Here is a 6,000-nt window from a genome sequence, read left to right on the forward strand (position 1 = left end):
ACACCTGGTTAAACTATTGACATAATTTACTTCATTATGTTAGGTATGTGAGGTTTTGCAGCTGCCTTGGAGCTAGCACAGGACACAAATATTTATAATCGAGAGAACATACGGACGCTTCACCTAGTATTATAGGTGATGTGAGGTGAAATGGAGTTTAACGTCGAGTCTAAGATTATTGCACTTATATAGCGACATGCATGCACGTGTATGTATGTGCGGCTGCTTGTACTAGTCTACACTGGTGCCGATTTATAGTGCCAGCTCACTGAGATACCACGCCGCAGTTTAACATGAATACCCCACTCAGACACAGTATACTGACTCCGAGCCGACCAGTCCTTGTTTTAGCCCCTAACGCCGAACGCCAGACAGGGTAACAACAAGTACCATCTTTCAGCGTCTTTTGGTATGACGCGGCGCGGCCGGGGATTGAACCCCGGACCTTCCGCTCTCCGCGCGGACGCTCTACCACTAGACCACGGAGGTGGTCCCTTGTATTATAGTAATCCCTGAGTGAGTGAGTTGGGTTAAACGTCGCTTTGAACAGTATTCCAGTATATCCCATGTCAGCTTGATGTGGGAGGAAAACCTGAAGTGATGCAGGTCTTAGACGCTTACCAATTGGGTGAAACCCACGAACAATGGTATGATTCTGACAAATCTAGAAACACAATCGGGTCGAATCGGTCATCGAACCTACGATCATAGATTTCTTGCGGGCCAAAGGGATGCAACTCTGCCAACCGCCCTCCATTTAAGTGATGCAAACATCCTGAACGTTCAGAACATCAGCGATAAATGACACACCACCGCACTAAAATTGATCGCCGGAGTATTCACGGTCTTTACTTTCGTGTTGCAAAGTAAGAGTTGCCTCCCTTAGGCAAGGAGTCGAGTCGTTCGAACTATACTCGTCAGTGAAACGTCGTGTCATGAGTCGTTGGCTTGGAGAACTTGCAAAAACGTTCATAACTTCCAACAATTTGCTCGCTACTAAAACGAGTTTGATAATCATAATGAAGTGTTCTTTTTGGTTACCTAACTGTGATGTCGGCTTTTTATTTCAACATTGTTAAATTAAGTCCTCGTTTTATTCCAAAAATGCTGAGCACTAGGCAGGGTAACAACAAGTACCATCTTGAACATCATTTTGGATCAAATCCCGGACCTTCAACTCTCTGAGTGGACGCTCTGCCACATATCACGGAGGCGGTTTGTTTAACAGGAGTACTGCTGTATGGCGTCAGGCAGTGAATATTTACTTTTTTATGCAAATTGGTTGGTTGGTTTGTTGTTTAACGCCGCAATTGGGATCGATGACATGCATCAAGCAAGTCAGCGAGCCTGACTACCCGATCCCGTTAGTCGCCTTTCACGACAAACATAGTCACCTTTTACAGCAAGCATGGGTTGCTGAAGACCTATTCTACCCCGGAATATCCACGGGTCTTATGCAAATTGAGTGAGTGGCGGGTGCTATCAATAGGGCAGGACACGCTTGCCATTTTTTACAACATCTGGTGACATCACTGATTTCCAGTTCTCCTTTTATGTAATGTTTGCAGCTATTTTCACTTTTACGCCAAATGGAATCTGTTTCGGCAGATAATCTGGACTGGTTTTCTCTTGCATTGACTTTTCATGTTTAAAAATAATGTATCGATCAAGGTATTTTTTATGTGCAATGAATGCGAGTAAATATCTTTATGTAACAATTTATTTCTACATTCAGATGCTCGATTGCAAGAGGCAGCGAATTGATTGAGGCGCTCGTATAATAATATGAGTTTGGGCGGTGATCAATGCTTTGTGGGTGTTTATCGTCTAAGCTCCGTCCCAACACTTGACGCCCACGTTAACCAGCCGGTAAAGATAACGCCGTGACATATTCATATTCTGGACATTCGTGATTGTACTGATTTATGTAAAAACACCTGAATTCTTTGCTGGTACAACATGTTTTTGACCCATTGTATTTCCGTTTATGACTGTAAACATAATCCTGTGTCGGAAATGTCAGATTGTGTTAGATTGGACCAAGAAAAGGACAGTTTTGTTTTACGAGAGCATTGGGTTAGGATAATGCAAAGTGTTTTGATGGGCAACATTTTGAAGACTTCAAACACTGTGTGCATGCTGAGATTAAGATTTACGAGTACTCGGGTCAATTCAGGCAGTAATGGTCAAGGTACTTTCAGGGGGGGGACAGGGGCGGTCGGCTAGCCTAGTGGTTAAAGCGTTCGCTCGTCACGCCGAGGACCCGGGCTCGATTCCCGACATGGGTACAATGGGTCCATGATATTGCTGGAATATTGCTAAAAGCAGCGTAAAACCATACTCACTCACTGAGGTGAGGGCAGTAGACTAATCAGGTTAAGTCAGTCGGCTAATTCAGGTCAGGAAAGGTCAGCTATTACACTGTATTACGCATCATTTCATCCACTAGATCTGTTATTTACAGATTAGCTTTCAACTGTTCAAACCCTCTCAGCATCTCTTTAATGGAATCTGTAGTGTAGCGCATCTCGCCAAAGATCCAGGTATAATCAGGTTCGAATCCTAGAGAGGCAGGTAGTTCATTCTCTATGAAGCCAGATTCCTCCTGTTGGTTCAAACAGGATTAAGGTTTGTAATTAGGCATTTGATATATATTTGATTTCAGAGTGTCGTATGCTAAAGGCCAAGATTAGTCACAAACTTCACCCTATGCTTTTGTGAATGCCAATCCCAGCCTATTTCTGATGTCTTTCCTATGTGGAGGAGTAAGATTGTCTAGTTCAGCTACCAAAGTCTGCTGTTCTTAGGGAGGAGAGACGAGGCCCCTGTCATCTCTCGGGGAGGTGGCATAGCCTTGTGGTTGAAGTATTCGCTCGTCATAATGAAGATCCGGGTACGATTCCCTACATTTTGTTACATAACATAGGAGGAAAAAAGGTAGTATTGTTCAGTCCGCAATCGTCTCTCTATTATATGTGGCCACAGCACAATTTCATCATAGCTACCACATGGTATCTTTACTCTTAAGCTTGGTTAAACACTTTTATTCAACAGCACTATTTTTTTAAGAAGGCTAACAGCCAAGAGAACGTGAAAACATGTTTAGAACATTTATTATGCCAAGTGAGTGAGTGAGGGAGTATGGTTTTACGCCGCTTTTAGCAATATTCCAGCAATATCACGGCGGGGGACACCAGAAATGGGCTTCACACATTGTCCCCATGTCGGGAATCGAACCCGGGTCTTCGGCGTGACGAGCGAACTCTTTAACCACTAGGCTACCCGACCGCCCCTTATTATGTCAAGAGATCAGAGGTCCAGGTTTCTAAATTGAAAACTGCTGAATGATATGTTTTGTTGTATATGTTTCCTTCAATGTATTAACGATTCTGACATATCTTGGCATTGACTTCATATTAAGAGGAGGGGAGCACAGTTAGTGGGCATGGAGGATGCTACATCTTGCCTTAATGTTCTATCCCTAAATGTCACATATATTTTATCTTTAAGGTGATGTGAAGTGGGGTTTAATGTCGCGCTCAAGATTATTTGCACTTACATATCGGGCGTGCGTGTATGTGTTTGTGTCGCTGCTTGTACGAATTCGGAATAATGCCGATTTTATAGTGCTAGATGCCACACTTTAGCAGACACAGTACACTGACTCCGAGCTGACCAATCGTTCTTTTAGCCCCTTAATGCCCAGCGCGAGTCAGGGTAACAACAAAAACATTTTTTTTAATACAGTCTTTTGGTATGACGTGGACGGGGATCGAAACCCAAACCTATCGCTCTCCGGGTGGACGCTCTCCCACAAGACCACGGAGGCGGGCTGCTATCTATGAGGAAGTCCAGCATATCAAATATTGTTTTACTAGTTAACTTCAGATGACATTTGCTTTCATGCTTGAACAATATCGCCCTGTACCATTGACGATTTATATGTAACTAGATCTATGTTCATCACGTTTATCGCCCCATAAATCAAGGAGCGACGTTTTACCCGCTGGCGTGTGGGATAGTGGCGTATGATGTTGACAAATCAAATCGTTTGAAATGGATACTTAACTGAAATTGAAACAAAATCAAGCAAATCCTTTGAATTTTTAATAATATACATGGTTTTAATTCAGCTTGTATAAAACACTTTTTGTGAATTATAAAGAAATATAAAACGTCAATGTCAGAGAATAGGCAGCCTCGATTATCCCACAACGGGCAAAACAGTGGTGAAAAGAAATATGCATCAAATATACTGTGTCAAAGTCAAAGGGGATTATATTAAAAAACAAAGTGCAAACTGTTTTTGAACGACTTCCAATGTGAGACCACTACCACCTCCGTGGCCTTGTGGTAGAGCGTCCGCCCGGAGAGCGGAAGGTCCGGAGTTCGATCCCCGGCCAAGTCATATCAAAAGACGTTAAAAGATGGTACTTGTTGTTACCCTGTCTGGCGCTCGACATTAAGGGACTGAAACAAGGACTGGTCGGCTCGGAGTCAGTATACTGTGTCTGAGTGGGGTATTCATGTTAAACTGCAGCATGGTATCTCAGTGAGCTAGCACTATAAATCGGCATCAGTCCGGACTAGTACAAGCAGCACACACACACACACGTGCATGCACGTCGCTATATAAGTGCAATAATCTTAGACGCGACGTTAAACCCAATTTCACCTCACCTCATCTCAAAATAAAATGTCAAAAAGACCTGTCTTTTCCACTCATAACGTGGCAATTGTGCAACCAGAAATGGGATTTTTAAAAAAACAAATCGACATATTGTAAAACGGGGATTAATTCACATGTTCGATGATATCAAACGCTTAAATTTCCGATTTGAAGTTTTGTCCAATATCCTCGCTATCACTTCTCTGTATCAACAATAGATTGGATTAGAATTTGATGCGTGGCTGTTCACTGAGGAATACAAAACTTACAAACAGACATACCTGAGCCCAATCAAAGGTAGAAATGTCATTTGAACACTGAAAGTAACAACACAGTGGATAATAAAAAAGCAAGTTGATGATGTAGGTAACTGAACGAGTAGATGAATACTCCTTATCTCAGGAAACCTCACTTGGAGAAGCCCAAACAAGTTGATGATGTAGGTACCTGAACGAGTTATTTATTGTAGATGAATACTCCTTATCTCAGGAAACCTTCTACAAATCTCACTTGGAGAAAACCCAAACAAGTTGATGATGTAGGTACCTGAACGAGTTATTTACTGTAGATGAATACTCCTTATTTCAGGAAACCATCTCTAAATCTCATTTGGAGAAAGCCCAAACAAATTGGTGATGCAGGTAACTGAACGAGTAGATGAATACTCCTTATTTCAGGAAACCTTCTACAAATCTCACTTGGAGAAAGCCCAAACAAGTTGATGATGTAGGTACCTGAACGAGTTATTTACTGTAGATCAATACTCCTTATTTCAGGAAAACATCTACAAATCTCACTTGGAGAAGCCCAAACAAGTTGATGATGTAGGTACCTGAAGGAGTTATTTACTGTAGATGAATACTCCTTATTTCAGGAAACCTTCTACAAATCTCACTTGGAGAATGCCCAAACAAGTTGATGATCTGGGGTACCTGAACGAGTTATTTACTGTAGATGAATACTCCTTATTTCAGGAAACCTTCTACAAATCTCACTTGGAGAAAGCCCAAACAAGTTGATGATGTAGGTACCTGAACGAGTTATTTACTGTAGATCAATACTCCTTATTTCAGGAAACCTTCTACAAATCTCACTTGGAGAAGCCCAAACAAGTTGATGATGTAGGTACCTGAACGAGTTATTTACTGTAGATGGATACTCTTATTTCAGGAAACCATCTACAAATCTCACTTGGAGAAAGCCCAAACAAGTTGATGATGTAGGTACCTGAAGGAGTTATTTACTGTAGGTGAATACTCCTTATCTCAGGAAACCTTCTACAAATCTCACTTGGAGAAAACCCAAACAAGTTGATGATGTAGGTAACTGAA

Source organism: Haliotis cracherodii, unplaced genomic scaffold, assembly GCF_022045235.1.
Source record: "Haliotis cracherodii isolate W230 unplaced genomic scaffold, xgHalCrac1.p SCAF_9, whole genome shotgun sequence".
NCBI lineage: Eukaryota > Metazoa > Mollusca > Gastropoda > Lepetellida > Haliotidae > Haliotis > Haliotis cracherodii.